General features: G+C 40.9%; 1 protein-coding gene across 4 annotated transcripts in view; it reads right to left on the minus strand.

The window, feature by feature from the left end:
* The window catches only part of IRS1 (insulin receptor substrate 1), a 198,850-nt gene that overhangs the window by 125,394 nt on the left and 57,738 nt on the right, over positions 1-15,718 (minus strand). Inside the window, exon 2 of one of the 4 annotated variants that reach the window (XM_090050941.1) lies at positions 8,657-9,691. The exons of the other annotated variants lie outside the window; for them this stretch is intronic. The gene's annotated coding sequence lies outside the window, so the exon portion shown is untranslated. Of the gene's footprint in view, positions 1-8,656; positions 9,692-15,718 lie in introns of those variants that run through there. 4 annotated transcript variants of the gene reach the window in all.

The raw sequence follows: 15,718 nt of genomic DNA on the forward strand, positions 1-15,718 counted from the left end.
CCTGAGCTGAGGAAATGCAAGGTTTATCCCTCTGTACCAGCAAACCTAATTTTACAGAGGGCTCTGCTTGCACTGGGAAAAATAATTTCAGTTTGGTGCTAAGAAGTGACAGGTACTATACAGTAAGTTATCTCAAAATGGGACAGAGATTCAGTAAGTTAGGGGAGTGGGCTGGGTGGCAGTGGCATCAAACCTAAAAGGTGCCTAAGCTGCTTTGTCAACTAACTGAGCTGAAAAGGGGGGTCAACATCTCCATTGCCAAAATGAGTCCCCAGGGAGCTATACCCAGAACTTCAACAGTGGGACAAGCAATGGGGCCTTAAGCCTTTAGGCTCAGGGGCTGCTAGGTCTGCACAGGGAACCACGGGAATTAATGCTGCTGCCACTTACCCTACTGGCAAATTCCTGGACCCTTCATTCCTGCAAGCTAAATCAGTATTTCTCAAACCGAGAGTTGCGACCTAGATGCGGGGTGCAAGAATATATGAAAGGGTCATAAACAAAACTTGAAAATGGATTCTCCTTTAAAGGAGAAAAATATGGGAAACTGTGGCTTTTCACTTGCAGGCTGCCAGAATTCCAGCTTGCAAGGAGCTGCTTAGGGCCCAAGATGCCCTACACTCCACCTCCACCCCCCAGCCCCACACGCTGCAGGGGGAGGGGGACAGTGGGTTGGGACAGGCCATCGATGTTTACAAAATGGGTCCTGATCCAAAAAAGGTTGAGAAGCACTGAGACAGATGACTCTGCTCTGCAAGTCAAATCTGGCCCATAGACCATAGATTTGACACCCTTGCACTAAATGTCCACTTAAAATTTTGAACAAGGGATTGCTGCTGTAAAAAGGGAGAAAATTTATTGTTATGACACTACTGTCTGGTAGTTTTTTCCCCCTGAAACTTTTCTACGGGATCTTTTGTGAAAGATCTCAGACTTCAGCACCTGGCAAAACTATGCTTACTCAAGCTTCTTAACTCAAGAGACAAGAGAAAACAATAGAGGTGCACCAATGTATCAGTCTATATCACATTGGCACCAATAAAAGGAAAATTGACATTATTGGCAATCAGCTTTTTTTGGCCAATGTGGCACATAATGTCACCAATAAATGCTACGTGCACACGCACAGCCACAACATGCACGTAGCCAGGAATGCAGCCTGACAGCTTGAAGAGCTGCATCTGGCCAGTAAGTCGGGGGGAGGGAGGGCGCAGATTGAGGCCCCAACAATGAGGAGGGGGTGGGGCTGCGGATGGCCAGACAGTGTAGGGCACAGGGCAGAGCCACAGGCAGCTTGTCTGGGGGGAGGGGGGGGGCAGCTATCTGCCCTGCATGCACCCCAGGGGAAGTATGGCGGCAAGTGCCACCCATTGCTCCGCCCTATGCCCTGCCTCAACCCAGCTGCCCCTTTCTCAGCCCCATTCCCTCCCTCACTATGGGGGGCTTGATCTGCCCCACCCCTATGTCCCTTCCCCTACAGACTTGCCGACCAGACACTGCTTTCCAAGCTGCCAGGCTGCATATTGGCAATAAGATCAGTATTAGCAGATACTGCTAGTTAATAAATTGGCTATTGATATCAGCCAAAAAAAAATCTTTATCAGTGCAACCTTAAGAAAACAAACTTGATGAACCTTATGTCATCTGTGTAAATGGTGCCCCTAACTGTGAAGGGGTGCCAAATCACACAAAAAAGAAAATTCTAATCTCAATAAGCAAAAATAAGTAAGATGTGCCTCAGAGAAAAAGTTAAACTATACTGGAATTACAAAAAAAGCAATATCCAACTTCAAAGGAAGCAGGTATGGGAGAATGAATCCTGTAAAATTACTAATGGCATGTCATCAGTGCAAAAGTTGCCTCAAGTTACTACACTGGGTGCACATCTACACATTCATTAATGTACTGCAATCATCGCTACTACACATTAGCGCAAACTTTTTTTGTGACACTAATGCGCAGTAGTGCACTAGCATGGTTTTTGCCAGACATACTAATGCACAGTATAATTAGTCTACTGCGATGTTACTGTCTCGTGGAGATGCACCCTGGGTTATTCCCCATGATCCAACCCAGCTCAAATGAGAAAAGCTGCATGCAAAGCACTCTGTAGCTTCACAATGCGATACCATTAAAAGCTGATGAGCTGTACCTCAGGCTGTTACATCGCATGTCTGTCTCCCTCTCTCTGTCAAGTTAGGTTAGGGACAGAACTCTACACAGCAGAAAAAAAAATAAGAAATTATCTTTCCTACTCCAAAGTATTATTAGTGAAGGACTATAATTCCTGGAGAGTAAGTTGCAGCAATAACAAGGCCAACACCAGCAGTATGCAACAATTATCTTAGGAAACTAGTAATTCTCAGAATGTAACATCAAAAAAAAGTACAAACAAACCTGGTGAATGAGTTCAACTAGAAAAGCAAGCCTTGTGGGAGGAAAAAAAAAAAAAGTTAAGTCACCTGAAAACATGAGATGTATCAAAATAACTCTCTCCAAGGAGCATGGGGGTGGGGAGGGGAAGAGTTTGGTTTCCCCAACTCTAGGACTAAGTTTCGTCTGGGAAAAATCTGAAATATAAAATATCTCCTGGAAGCTGAAACCAAGCAAAAATGTAACTAAAATATAGATACTTGGTAGATAGCTACTACAAAAATAAAATCGCATGGTTATGGAAGAGAGCGGGATAAGCAGTTGGGTATGAGAAGAACCTGACCTAGTTGATAGGCAAGGTAAAGTGGAACTCCAATACCATTTGAGTGGAACTGAAGTCACTACCAACAGAAAAGCAATTTTTGTTTGCAGAAAGCTAAGCTGATAAAAGCCAAGTCGTTCATAGTAGTTTTCATCATTCTTATTGCAATGTTAATTATCCAAGGACACATGGGATTCCTCAAATAAGGATGGAGCCAGCTGTGAGAGGCATGGAGTGCACTGTGTAACCCCTGATAACAAAATAAATACTGGATAATAAACTTTCCATGAGCCCATAAGCCAAAGAAATTTCCAAACGGGCCTGAGTGAAATATGAGTCACACAGCTGTTACACAGGGCATTCTAACTGAAGGCAGAGTAGATATGCCCTTATAGACTAACTGAAGTAGATCCATTTATCTACAACTCAAGCTTTCATGAGTTAAAGCTCATTTCATTAAATGTTGTGCTTCATCACTGCTGAATTCGGAGGTACAGCATCTCATTGGGGATTATGTATAGCCCAAGCTTTTGTGAGCTAAAGCTCACTTCATCAGATGCTGTGATGAAGTACAGCATTTGATGAAGTGAACTTCAGCTCATGAAAACTTGGGCTATACCTATGTACACACACACACACACACACACACACACACACTTTGGTTATTCTATAACGAGTATATCAAACACAGCCTGCATGAAGCACTGGATACAGCTCACACATTGGGGGCAGCATCTGCCTTGTGCCAGTGTTGGGCATACAGGCAGGGCCAGGTACTATGGGCATTCTGCAAGGGGTTAGTCCCTGGTCCAACCCACACACCAGTTCAGGTATGCTGCAAAGCCAGGTAAGCTTGACCCCCCCGATTTAAGGTGAAAATCTATTCTGCCTTCTGATGGCCCGAGGCTAAATTTTCAGTCTGGTGATGGCATCACCTTTGGTTACTGCAGCTCAGCTGACAACCATGGCTGCATGGGCCAGTGTGCAGCTGTTCAGATCACTGAACTTTTACTCCTGAACTTCCCCAGGGGCTCTGCTACCAAAAGAGATTATGGGAAGGCATGCAGAGCCTCCTTTCACCTTTGGATAGAGAAAGTGATCCTGGCTAACTAAGCATCTTCTTGGTACTGAAGAGACATGAAGAGAATAATCTTCTACTAAAGTGAGACAGAAACAGTGTTTCCCACATTCTCCTCCAAAGGAAAATCTAGTCCAATCACTATCCAATTCAAAAAGTGCTTGTAAGGATATCACAGACTGACCATCTACAATTGGGTTCTTCCCCTTTAGATACATTTGTGGCTCCAGACTGTTTTCTGAGTGCCTTAAGGGTAAGACAGTATCAACATAATCTCTTACCCAAGCATGATATTCTTACAGAGCCTCTGTATTATTTGTTTTCATGATCTCGATCCACAAGCTCTCTCACGTGAAAACTTCCCACATGAATGACAAAGTGCAGCAAAACTGATAGCAGAACAGACCAAAAAAAGAGAGACAGGAAACTAACTCATGGGATAGGGACGGAAGTTACACATAAACCAGTTTAAGTGATCAGAAACTGGTTTAAACCTGTAACAGAACAAAAATTGAGTGCACATAAACCAGTTTCAAAATGCCTGAAACTGGTTTAAGATATACCTGGCTGAATGTAGTATCAGACTTAACTGATTTGGGTCACGCCAGTTTATGAAACTTCGGTCCCAGACCCCTTCCTGGTTCAAGTTAAATCACAGTCCCCCGTCATCCCAACATGCTTTCCAGCCCTGGGCCGGGCTGTGCTGTCTGCTCCAATACAGAAGTGTTGGTGGGAGGGAGGTAAGGGGAAGCAGGGACTGCCCCCCCTAGTAAACCCAAGCTGGGGTCTGGGGCCACAGGGTGGGAGGGGATTCAACTTCCCTTCCCTGAAAACAGAGCTGCCCCGCCCTGCTTAAAACTTACTGCTGGCTGCAACTGTGGATTACAAATCACAGAGGCACCTAGAAGGAGAAAGAGGGCAACCCTGCAGAGTCCTGCTGCTGCAATTCTGGACTGCAAATCCCAGAGACCTCAGAGGCAGGAGGAAGAGGAAGCCAACACACAGCCTATGCTGGCTACGTGCCAGAGAGCTGTGCTCTCGCACCCCCTGGCTTCTAGCCTGAGCCACTGCAGGTACATGGATGCATTTCCTGAATCAAAAGTGAATGTTTGTCCAGTTGTTTCTCAGTTTAATCTTTGCAACTTAGACTAATCTTCAAAGACTAAAGCAATCCAGCCTCAGGCTTTTTGACTATCTGTACTTAGCTACCAAGGCACTGAAGAAGTACTAAGGGAGCGCTGAAACCAAGAAAAAATACTTTATGGGAGCATCTACACATAGCTGTATGGCAACGTGCAGTTACTGTGCCATGCCCACAGTGCATAGGTAGATTTTGCCACTACACTGCCATAGCAGCACGCTATATCCAGGGAACATGCTGCTACAGCGACATAGAAGGCAATCACATGTAGACACACATAGGGCAATGTGTAGACACACCCAATGTGCCTTAATGGAGAATTGGAGCATTAGCTTGTGGCATGAGGTCCCACAGGAATTTCCCTTGATGACCCTAGTCATGAAGGAACCAACTAAAGAAGTTTGAAAGTAGCCTCTTTCCTCCAGAGGTATAGACACTTTGACCCACGTTTTATTCAATAACTGATGTCTACTGGAGTAAAAAACAAAACAAAACACTAGTGAAGGGAGCTGTGCCAGTCTCAAGCTATAAAGATGACCCCAGGAATGGCAATGTGACATACAGTAGTATAGAAAAGATGGTGCCCTATTTGTTGCATTACATAAATTCATCACATTTCATATCATTTCTCTTTAAGGAGGGTTTTAGATGCTATTGCAACTGCCTTAGTTTACAATGCCAGTAAATTATACTGGGTTATCCATATGTGGAAATGTTTCAGCTTTGCTTCTTTTTTAAAGCACACTATGTTACCTCTCTTTTAGTACATACTAAAAGCATCCACCCAGGGAGTTAGGGGTACTTAGTGAAGAGAAGCTCATGTAGCCTAGTTTACCACACTACTACCCGAACTCACCATACCAAAGTTCCTGGGTAGCCAAGCCCCAAATCCCTTAACATTTTCCTAGATTTGAAACTTGTTCACTTAAAAAATAAATAAATAAAAATTAAACCACCACAACCCCTCCCCCCCAAAAAATTTTGCAAAGCAAATATTAAACACTGTTCATATGCACTTATTAAATCACTGATATTGCAGGGCTATGCATCTAAAATGCAGTACATGTTTTAAAGTTAATAAAGTATCTATTTAAAACATCTTGATACAGCCATCTCCTAAAGGATGCAATTAAGAGAAAGACTGAATTGTCTTTTTAGGTAAAAATGTGCTGACAGCAAGATCATCTTGTTACTCCAGTTCTTAAACACGCAGACAGAAAGAAGGTAGTATGAGAAGTTACCTATCACATGGTCATGCCTTACTTTCTATTTCTGACTGTGCCTTTATTGGGAATATTTTTAACATTTGAGAAATGCATGTTATTGGAGACATTTGACATTTAAAATGTTAGCAAACCAGGTGAATGTCAAGAGACTAAAAGGATCAAGACTTGTTTACAGTTCCATGGTATTACGGACCAGGCAGGCAGCAAATTGAGGCTGAATATAGCAATTCTCGGAATACAATGCATAAAATAGTACTAAAATCACCACAGACTGGTTCAATCTTTTTCCAACCCAGGGTCTATTTATTCTCTACAGGTAGAATTGCCACATATACAACTACACTGATTTTCAAATTGAAATTGTCCCAAACAAATAAAACTGTATGTAATGGCAACTTTCACTTGAAAACAATTCAAGGCAAAATGAAGCCAAAATCAATTTATTTTACTTCACTTCGTGGATGTAAAACTGATCCTATTTGTGAGACTCTGTTTTGTAATAGGATGACATTGCATAAAAGAACAAGGTAGTCCATTATTTCTTGAAGAGTTTGCTTCATAACGTTCAATTTTAAGTCAACTGTGGAATTTAAAGTGTAAAATCTAGGTGAATAAGTTTGTGTTGATTATGAAAGGATTTTGCTTCATGAGGCCTTTTAATCAGTATTTGCTGAATAGGCATATTTAATTGCACTAAAAAATAACCACTATAACAAAAATCAATGAAAAACAATGCTAATCTGTTAATTTACTTTATGTATTGTAGCACTAGTGACTAGTAACCATCTATACCACTAGTGACAGAAATGGAAGGTTGCTTCCCCACACTCTCATACACTGCCTTCCATCCAATGATGGCAAATGTTGATTATTAAACTAGGTTAAGTAAAAAAAACCCATATTGTAGTACCAGATTTGTTCAGATGCATGTTGGAAAATACTTCTATTTTTATTAGTAAGAGATTCAATATTTCCTTTAAAACCATTTAATAGTAGCTTCCAATAGCTATAACCTATTTTAGCAATTGCTAAAACATGCAAATTATCTGAAACAACACAAAATGCACTGGCCGTGAAATACTATACTATCAAAGTTAGCATTGGCTAATGTTCAGAAACTGAAGGAAGCGTTTGTTAAATTAGACAAAGCTGGTGCAAGGTTTTTGCTTTAAAACACATGCAAGGTTTCACTGCAATTTATACCCATAATAAGGAGGATTCCAAGATTAAATGAAAAAAGGGGCAACGTATCAACTTTAGTGTTGGTCTGACATTTATGTGGCTTTTCTTTTACATGAATTATTCCCTTATTATGCAAGCATTAATGGCTGTTTAGCAAACTACATGACAATGCCTTTCAAGAATAATGAACTAACTACATTAGACTAGATTGTCCACTTACAGAAAAAAGCAAAACAAAATAAATAGACAAGGGTTCATGACTTTCTGGCATTAGCTTCTCTAAAGGGAAGCGTTCTTTGGGCGCAGGCAAGCATTTCAAAGCCAGTAGCTTTCTGTAATCCCACCCATCTCAAAAATCCAAAATCCTTGTAAGCTCCAGGGCCATTCCTCTGGGATTGGTGCTACTCTGATGGCCTGCCTCTCCTTAGACTGCTGTTACTACATTAACAGTGGCTGAATAGACTAAGAGGGACAATACAACTTCACGTTACTTACCACTTAACCATATTTTTGCATGGAAATCCAAGACCAGAGCAAGACTTCTGTCACTCCACCCCAAACAAAACAGCAAAGCCCCACACAAATGCTATGAAAGAAAGGAGAAGCACAGGTCCAACCAGGAACATAGAACAGTGCTAAAGCAGCAGCAGCTCCCGTCCATTCTGCACGCACTGATCTCCAAGGATCATGCAAAGCTGCTCCAACGTGCTGTCATTACAGCACATCAGAGCAGGCTCTATTAATCAAGTCTGCTGGAGCGTGGTAATTACCATGCTCCAGCAGACTCCAGAGTCACATGCAAGAGCATCCCCACACTTAAAAATGGCAGTGGGGACAATTTAACTAAAACTCAAACAAGCTTTAGTCAAAGCAACAATGCCACAATTTTTAAGTACAGGGACACTGATACATGAGACTCTCCAGGCAGTTTTATTAGAGCGGCTCTCAGAGCCACTCTAATTAAACCTTCCCTCCCCCCCTTACCCCCTGTATAAATGCCCCAGATGACCAGCTGAGCCATTTTTCATATACTTTCTTGTTAAGGTCTTGACAAGTACATCCACTTAATCCACTCACTGTGTTTTTTTTATTCCCTTGAATAGTCCAAGGACTGTATCCTGAAATTCTCCAGACATGTGAAATAACAACATATATGAAGTAATGCAGGGATGTGTGTTCCCTATTAACTACTTATACCCAGGATTTCAACTCTGATGTACCAAACTCTGTGGTAACTTGCCACCATTCCTGGTAACACACAATGAGACCATATCAAAGGAGTGTGGGTGGCACAATTTGAGACAGTTAAGACAATGTTCCAGGGAAAAAATAAAGCAGATAAAACAGTATCTAGTTTATTACGCATAGAAAGAAATTTCCAGAATTTACAAACACCCACATTTTTCATTCCAGGGAAGGTTTTGAAGAATTCATTCATTTTGTGTTTTGGTGTTTTGTTTTTACAATATATACAATGGAAGACTCTGATTTCTTTTTTCTGATTTTCTTACGATCCTGTGAAACTGATGAATTCAAGTTGACACTTGTAAATACCATGTACAGTAAGTTTGTCTTCATTTCTGTTATTACAGACTATTATTTTACAGGAGTACAAAATTATGTTTCTTTCGGAAAGAACTCAGCTCAACATCAGGGTTATTTTACAACTGACAATATCAGTAAATATGACTGTACAATCAAGGCCCAAGGGCCAATGATTCATATTATATTATTTTCTGAAATACAATCTTAAAACAAGAATAGTACCCTACTCTATTCTTAGAAGTCTTGTTTTAAGCAGGTTCCCCACTCTGTTTACAACAGAATACAGTATACCTCAGTTCCACATCAAAAAAAGATGTGCTGTAGGAAAAGTTACGTTTTAATTAAAAAAAAAAAGTACATGTATAAATCAAAACCTATGTTAAATATTTAATACTCTTCAACCAACATTAACAGTTTGTATGTAATAATTTACAATGATGATTTGTCATATAGATTTTCAGCAGCAAATGAAGTTTAACGTATTGTGTAAATGTGCTAGTAAAATACTCATTCTCACCATGACACAGTGGTGGGCACATCAGTTCATTGTGGCCAGCTAAGTCTGTATAGCAGAGGATGAAGTAAAAGACTCATTGTCCAGGTGTCACAGTGCTTTTGCTTGGCACAACAAAGAATGTGCAGTTCAGTCAACGAACTCCTGAGGTTTGTGTAAAGTAAACAAACTGAACTGGATGCATCGTACCCATCTACAGAGGAGGAGGAGGAAGAGGATGTGAGGTCCTAGTTGTGATACATGAAACATTTATAGTCTTGATACCCATGAGTTACAAGAAGGATATGCTGAGGTTGTATAGGTCATCATTCTGAAATCAAAAAAGAAAGAACATTACCATAATAGGCATTTAAAAATAACTTCCTATAATTACTGCTTTTAATAAAACAAGTCATGCATCACTGAAACTTAAGACTTTAGCACCTTACCAAAAAAGCTTAACATATACATTTAACTATAGTCAAACCTGTGAATCACAAAAGCAGATGCTCTAATAAAACCTGAAGTAACCAAAAATATAATTTTAAACATGTGAGGGTGTCACATGTGTAAAAGCAATTCCAAGGGTCTATATTGATATTTTAACAAGTTCTATACCAAGGAAAATAAGTTCAGGCCCACTACCCTAATGAGGACATTTTTGTACCCAATCCATAGGAAACTGGTTAAGTATCTGTCCCCACTGTCCTGCTCTTCTAGCCATACACAAGCACAACTTCTTATCGTCAGGGGGGCACAGAAGGGAATTGGTGAGTATTTATTCACCAAGGCGCCCCCGGGGGTTACAAGAAATAATGGCCACAAGCTGGAGGAGAGCAGATTTAGATTAGATATTAGGAGGAACTTCTTCACAGTTCGAGTGGCCAAGCTCTGGAACGGGCTCCCAAGGGAGGTGGTGCTCTCCCCTACCCTGGGGGTATTCAAGAGAAGGTTGGATGTGTATCTAGCTGGGGTAATGTAGGCCCAGCACTCTTTCCTGCTTATGCAGGGGGTCGGACTCGATGATCTATTGAGGTCCCTTCCGACCCTAGCATCTATGAATCTATGAGGGGAATGACAGCTAGGAGGAGCTGGGAGATGCCTTGCATCACACAGTGAGCACCATCAACAGAAGTTACAGGGTGTGTCCAGAGGAGCAGAGATATACAGATCTGTGGCAGCACATACCGCACGCAGTGCCACACACCACATGCTTCGCACATTCAGGCATTCCCTGCGCTGCTAATTTGCAGCACAGGGCCAGAGCTGGGGGGGGACCCACTCCAAGGGTGTAAAAAAAAAGTAAAAGAAACATTTCAGCCTCCAATTTAAAAACTCTCTTCTGAATCACTGCCACTACTGTGTTCATTGTCATACAACATGCAAGTAACACAGTCCTATGCCAATTACAGGATAATTCCATATAAAACAAGCAAGGTAATCACTGCACTTTGACATAATTTGACTCAGTTCAAACTCTGTCTTGAATTCGACAGAAAGACATAACTACTTACCTCCAGGCAAGTAGGACAAAATGCCTCTCACAAAATGTCAGAAGCAGTTGGTACACTACATTACCCAAACTTAAACTGAACAGTAATGGAATACAAAAGCACTGACAACAGTGGAAAACCTGTTCTACGGTAATTAAGATTGTCCTATTGGTCTTCCCTCCTCTCTACCACAATAACAGCCACAAAGTGGTCAATGAAATTCCCAGGTTTTAAAGAATCCAGCATACATAGAAACATTTCTGGCTAGATTAGAAAACTGTTTATTACAGGACAGATAAAGAATGATGAAATACGTATTTCCATAAAGCGAGGTGAGATACTTTATCTGAGAGTCCCTGCAAGTTATTCTACAACATAACAAATGAGCAAATGGAAGGCACTGTAGAGCAGACTTTTTGGTAGCTGCAAAATATGGTTCTTCAACCAACTTTACCATCAGCCTTGCTGTGACAATTTTTGGAAATACCTTTATATTTTGTTTTTGTTGCATGTACCAGGTGTCTTACCTGGAAAAAAGTATGAAAAAATACCACCTTTTCAAAGTGGCTAGAGATCCTCAGATAATGATATGCTCCAAAGTCCACAACAGTGGTGTGTATAGTGGCTACCTTTTGCTTATGTTTCAGTGGATGTGTCCTTGCAATGGATGGGCAGGAGAGAGAACACTAAGATAATGCAGCATATGTTCTCCACTAGAAATACTACAAGCTGACAAAATAAATGTTTTCGCTCGATCTGAGCCTTCAAGAGGCCGAGAAGCGACATACGAGATATACCCTACCTGGGCACATGAACAGAACTAGGAGTGCAACACAGTCAGGTTTTATAAAATATCTATGTACCAGAAAAGACAGGGTAAATACCGTGAAAATGTCAGAAGGTATGCAAGTGCTAATTCCCATTACAGTACCACTATCTGTACTCTTAGGTCCAAAAATATAGATCAAAGGTCTTTCAAATATAGATCAAAGTGTTTAGAAGCTGCACCAAAATGTTCATTTATGACCAATCCTTGTAGTCTTGATGTGTGCATGCACAATCCCCTCATTGCTAATGAAGCTGCAAGCACTCATTTAAGTGCTAAATTTAAGCCTTTGTGTATACCATGTCCAGCTCAAAACAGCACTGGTTGCTTAGCATTTTCATGGGAGGTCCTATGACTCTCCCTCTCACACAGACAAACCTATACTAGATGAAACCAGAAGATTCCCCCCAAGTCTGACTAATACAAAACTATTTTCTTATTTAAACTGTTGTAGAAGTGTCCCTTATAAGGTAAAGAACAAGTTTTTTCAATCTTGCATGAGAATGAAAGAGCAATGGAAAGCAGGAACAATGGTTGCTCTAGTATGTTAATTGCAGCATGAGTAGTGACAAAAGGAATTCAAAATAGAACTAAACAAGGTAATTACACCATTGCTATCCAACACCAACAGGCTATAATTTAGATTTAACAAGTCTTAGATGAGCTTTTCTTCACTGTACCCCAAAATACCCATTTTATTTTTTCATGTATTTCATAAACAGGCAATTACCGTTAATTTGGTTTCTCCAAGTTCTCCTATGTTAGGCAAAGCAACTGGGCTTGGTCCCTTCCGTCAGTTAAAGTCATGGGGAGAGAACTGAATCAGATCCACATGACATTCCTCCTATATTAGGGACTTCTAATTCAGGATTCAATCCCTGAAGGACAGCCCTGAAAATCATTTTGAAAGGCACCATCTCCCCCCATCTTAGGTATTCTGTTAAGGTGACAGAAGGAAATCAGTGCAGCTTTTTAAATACATTATCTGTCTATCTATCCATCTGCCCACATCAGTCTGATGAGATAAAGCAGAATGTGCATGCGTCTCTTGATGAGGTCCAGTCCTGCTTCCAAAGCAAAAACAGTGCCAGACTAATGTATGTCTTGCATATTTCTGATCACCCTCAATTTTTATTGCCTCTCAACTAAAAACCATTCTCTCCAAGGCCTGAGCAGTTGCATCACTGATGAACACAAGTGGCTTCCTATCCAACTGCCAAGTTTTTGGCCAAACAAGTAGCCTGAAGGTTTGGACAAGTAAAAAAGTTCATGGCCCCTGCTTGATAACTGTATGAATGTGGGTGAAAGGGAAGCTCATGTTCTTCCAACCCCCAACCTCTCTCTCTCTCAACCCTCTCCTCTCTCAGGGAAGGGTTTTGTAGACTTTGCAGAAATTAATTTTTTTCAAATGCAAACTCCTGTGTCCATTTGGTGGAAAGAATCTCAATCTACAGTCCTGTAGACATTTCAAGGTTAATTACTGAAGGACAGCAAATCAATGTTTAATTTCTTCCTTTGCCTCCCCTCCCCTAATTCCTCTATTCTCTCATTATGCACACATGCTGTTCTTCCCTCTTCTACTTCACCTCACTTTTTTCTCCACCTGTTCAAGCAGAAGCAGCAGGACTCTTTTTCTCTACACTTCAAGGAAGATCTCTTATTTTCTGCTCATAGATATTAGCTGCTAATCAAAGAGCCTTCTCTCAAGTGACAGTAGCCTAGCATGCCTTGCCTTTAGCCAGAGGGAAAAAAAAGTTTGATTTTAACATAAGTTAAAATCCTACTCAAAACAAAGCAGCTTGTAGTTTTAATACTATTTAGATGGGGAATGTAAAACTATAGGGGTTTTTACCTCTTTTACCTTGATATACTCTCTCATGAAAAAAGACAATTTGTTGTCACTCCCTTGTGTTAAGAACATACTTTTTCTCCTTCAAGAATAAGTGAAAACATTATTATGGGGAGGAGTGAAAACTTAGGGCAACTGCAAACGTCAGAGAAATGCAACAAACATGGGGTGTGAACTAGCATATCAAATGGCTCTATAAGATTAATGGGAAAGATGATAAAGATAAATGGCACTGCATTGGAAAAAAAAAAACTCACATACTGAGGCAGAATAAAAGAAAAAAGGTTAAGCCTTGGAAGTATAAGCAAAGACCCAGAACTAGAAACCATGACTACTCTGTAGTGACTGACTGGTATGTCTAGGCAATAGGGTTGTGTGAAGCGGGCAAGTTCAGCCCAATGCGGAGAAAAGTGATTTGATTTGTTGATGCATATCACTGTCCTGATTAGATTAGGCTGAATCTGAAGAGTCAATTCCAATTCGGAGAATCAGTGATTCGGCCAGACAACTTTATACGTTTTTTCTACATATCTTGAGGTACCAGGCATGGCTCATAAACGCTGAGATAGTCAGGCAGGTCAACCGTCCCATGAAAGTGCTTCCAGTCCACTTCCAGGTCTGTTGCCAAGTACGCAGAGGACTCCCCCACCCCGCCTCCCAGCTCCACGATCAGCCGTGGGGGGAACCCGGGTGCCCCCCGACCCGTCAGGGGGCATCCCATGCCCACCAAGGCGGACCCGGTAGTGAACTCTAAAGTACTTCTGGTCCACTTTAGAGTTCACCGCCGAGCACGCATGAGAACCCCCTCGTGCTCCCATGAGATGCTCCATCTATCCTACCATCTCAGTGTTCACAAGCTGCACCTGGTACTTTGAGGTACATAGAAAAATAAAGCTGTGTCTATGGCCAAATCACTGAAATATCTCTGAATTGAACTGAAAGCTTCTGATTCGATTCAGAGAGATTACTGGGTCTCCTGATTCAATTTGGAGATTTGGCCACCGAATCAAGCCAAATCTCCTCCAAATCAAAATCAGCAACCGAAGTTTCGCACAGCCCTACTAGGCAATACTAAAAAGGAATCCTCCCTCCCTCCCAGCAACAATTTATACTGAAATATTATGTTTGGGGGAAGAATTACAAATACAGGAACTAGTTTCCAAGACCCCTTGAACTTAGCTTAGGCAGATATTTGGCTGGGATGGTTTAATCAAGGATGATCCTGCCTTCAGAAGAGGCCTGGACTAGATGACCTTGTGAGGTCTCTTTTAACCCTACCTTCCTCTGATGCTATCCAGAATGTATTTCAGTACATGCGGAGGCTAAGCAGAAGCTAGTAAGTAGCAAATGAACATCTGCCAAATCTACAGAACACTGACCCTTGGGCTCAAGATAAACACTAACCGGCAAAGGAACAACTATAAGAATTAAGCTGTTTTAATTCACTCTTAGAGCCTGTCAAGTCACTTGACCCGCTTTCCCATATCACTAGAAAACAAACTCATCAAGTTCAATCAGCAAGAAAGGTTGGCTTCACATGCTAGAGACAGGAAACTAAGGAGTGACAGCAGGCAAACGTCTAATATAGAAGGGAGGGACACCATTATTGCTTGTATTCATGTCTGTCTCCACCTGTAGGGAACAGGAAACAAGCTGCTTGTCTGGGCTCGTGTAGAAAGATATTGAAAAAAGGAATTCACCAGCTTGTGAATGGAAATAAATCCTGCAAGGAATCTCTTACTTTAATATGGAAATTCAGAAGCAGACAGAAGCTTGAATACAGCTGACTCTGATCAAGCACTATATTTCTAAGTTATTATTTTTATCTCTGAAGTTCTGGAAATGTAATTATTCTTGTTATTTGTGTCAAACATTAATAAACTAAATGGCTAGCTGAAAAAATCCTCACCGCTGCATTTAGAAAAAACACAACTTTTTTTTTTTTTTTTTAAGTATTACCCTCTCCAAGTTACTATAGTAACATGGATAAGTAATAAGAAAAACAACTGCCCATCACTTTGCCTAGTTGCAGAGCAGTAAGTTGTAGCATACAAACTTGTTTTTTGTATAAAATAGAAAAAAAAAACTCACAGAAAAATATTCCCCATGGAAATGTGTTACATTTTAAATGAAGTTCTTGTTGGTTATTTGCTGCAATTTTATAAAAAACAATGTTTAGACTCCTTTGCC

This window comes from Crocodylus siamensis, chromosome 6 (genome assembly GCF_052110815.1).
Source record: "Crocodylus siamensis isolate JL-2025a chromosome 6, ASM5211081v1, whole genome shotgun sequence".
NCBI lineage: Eukaryota > Metazoa > Chordata > Crocodylia > Crocodylidae > Crocodylus > Crocodylus siamensis.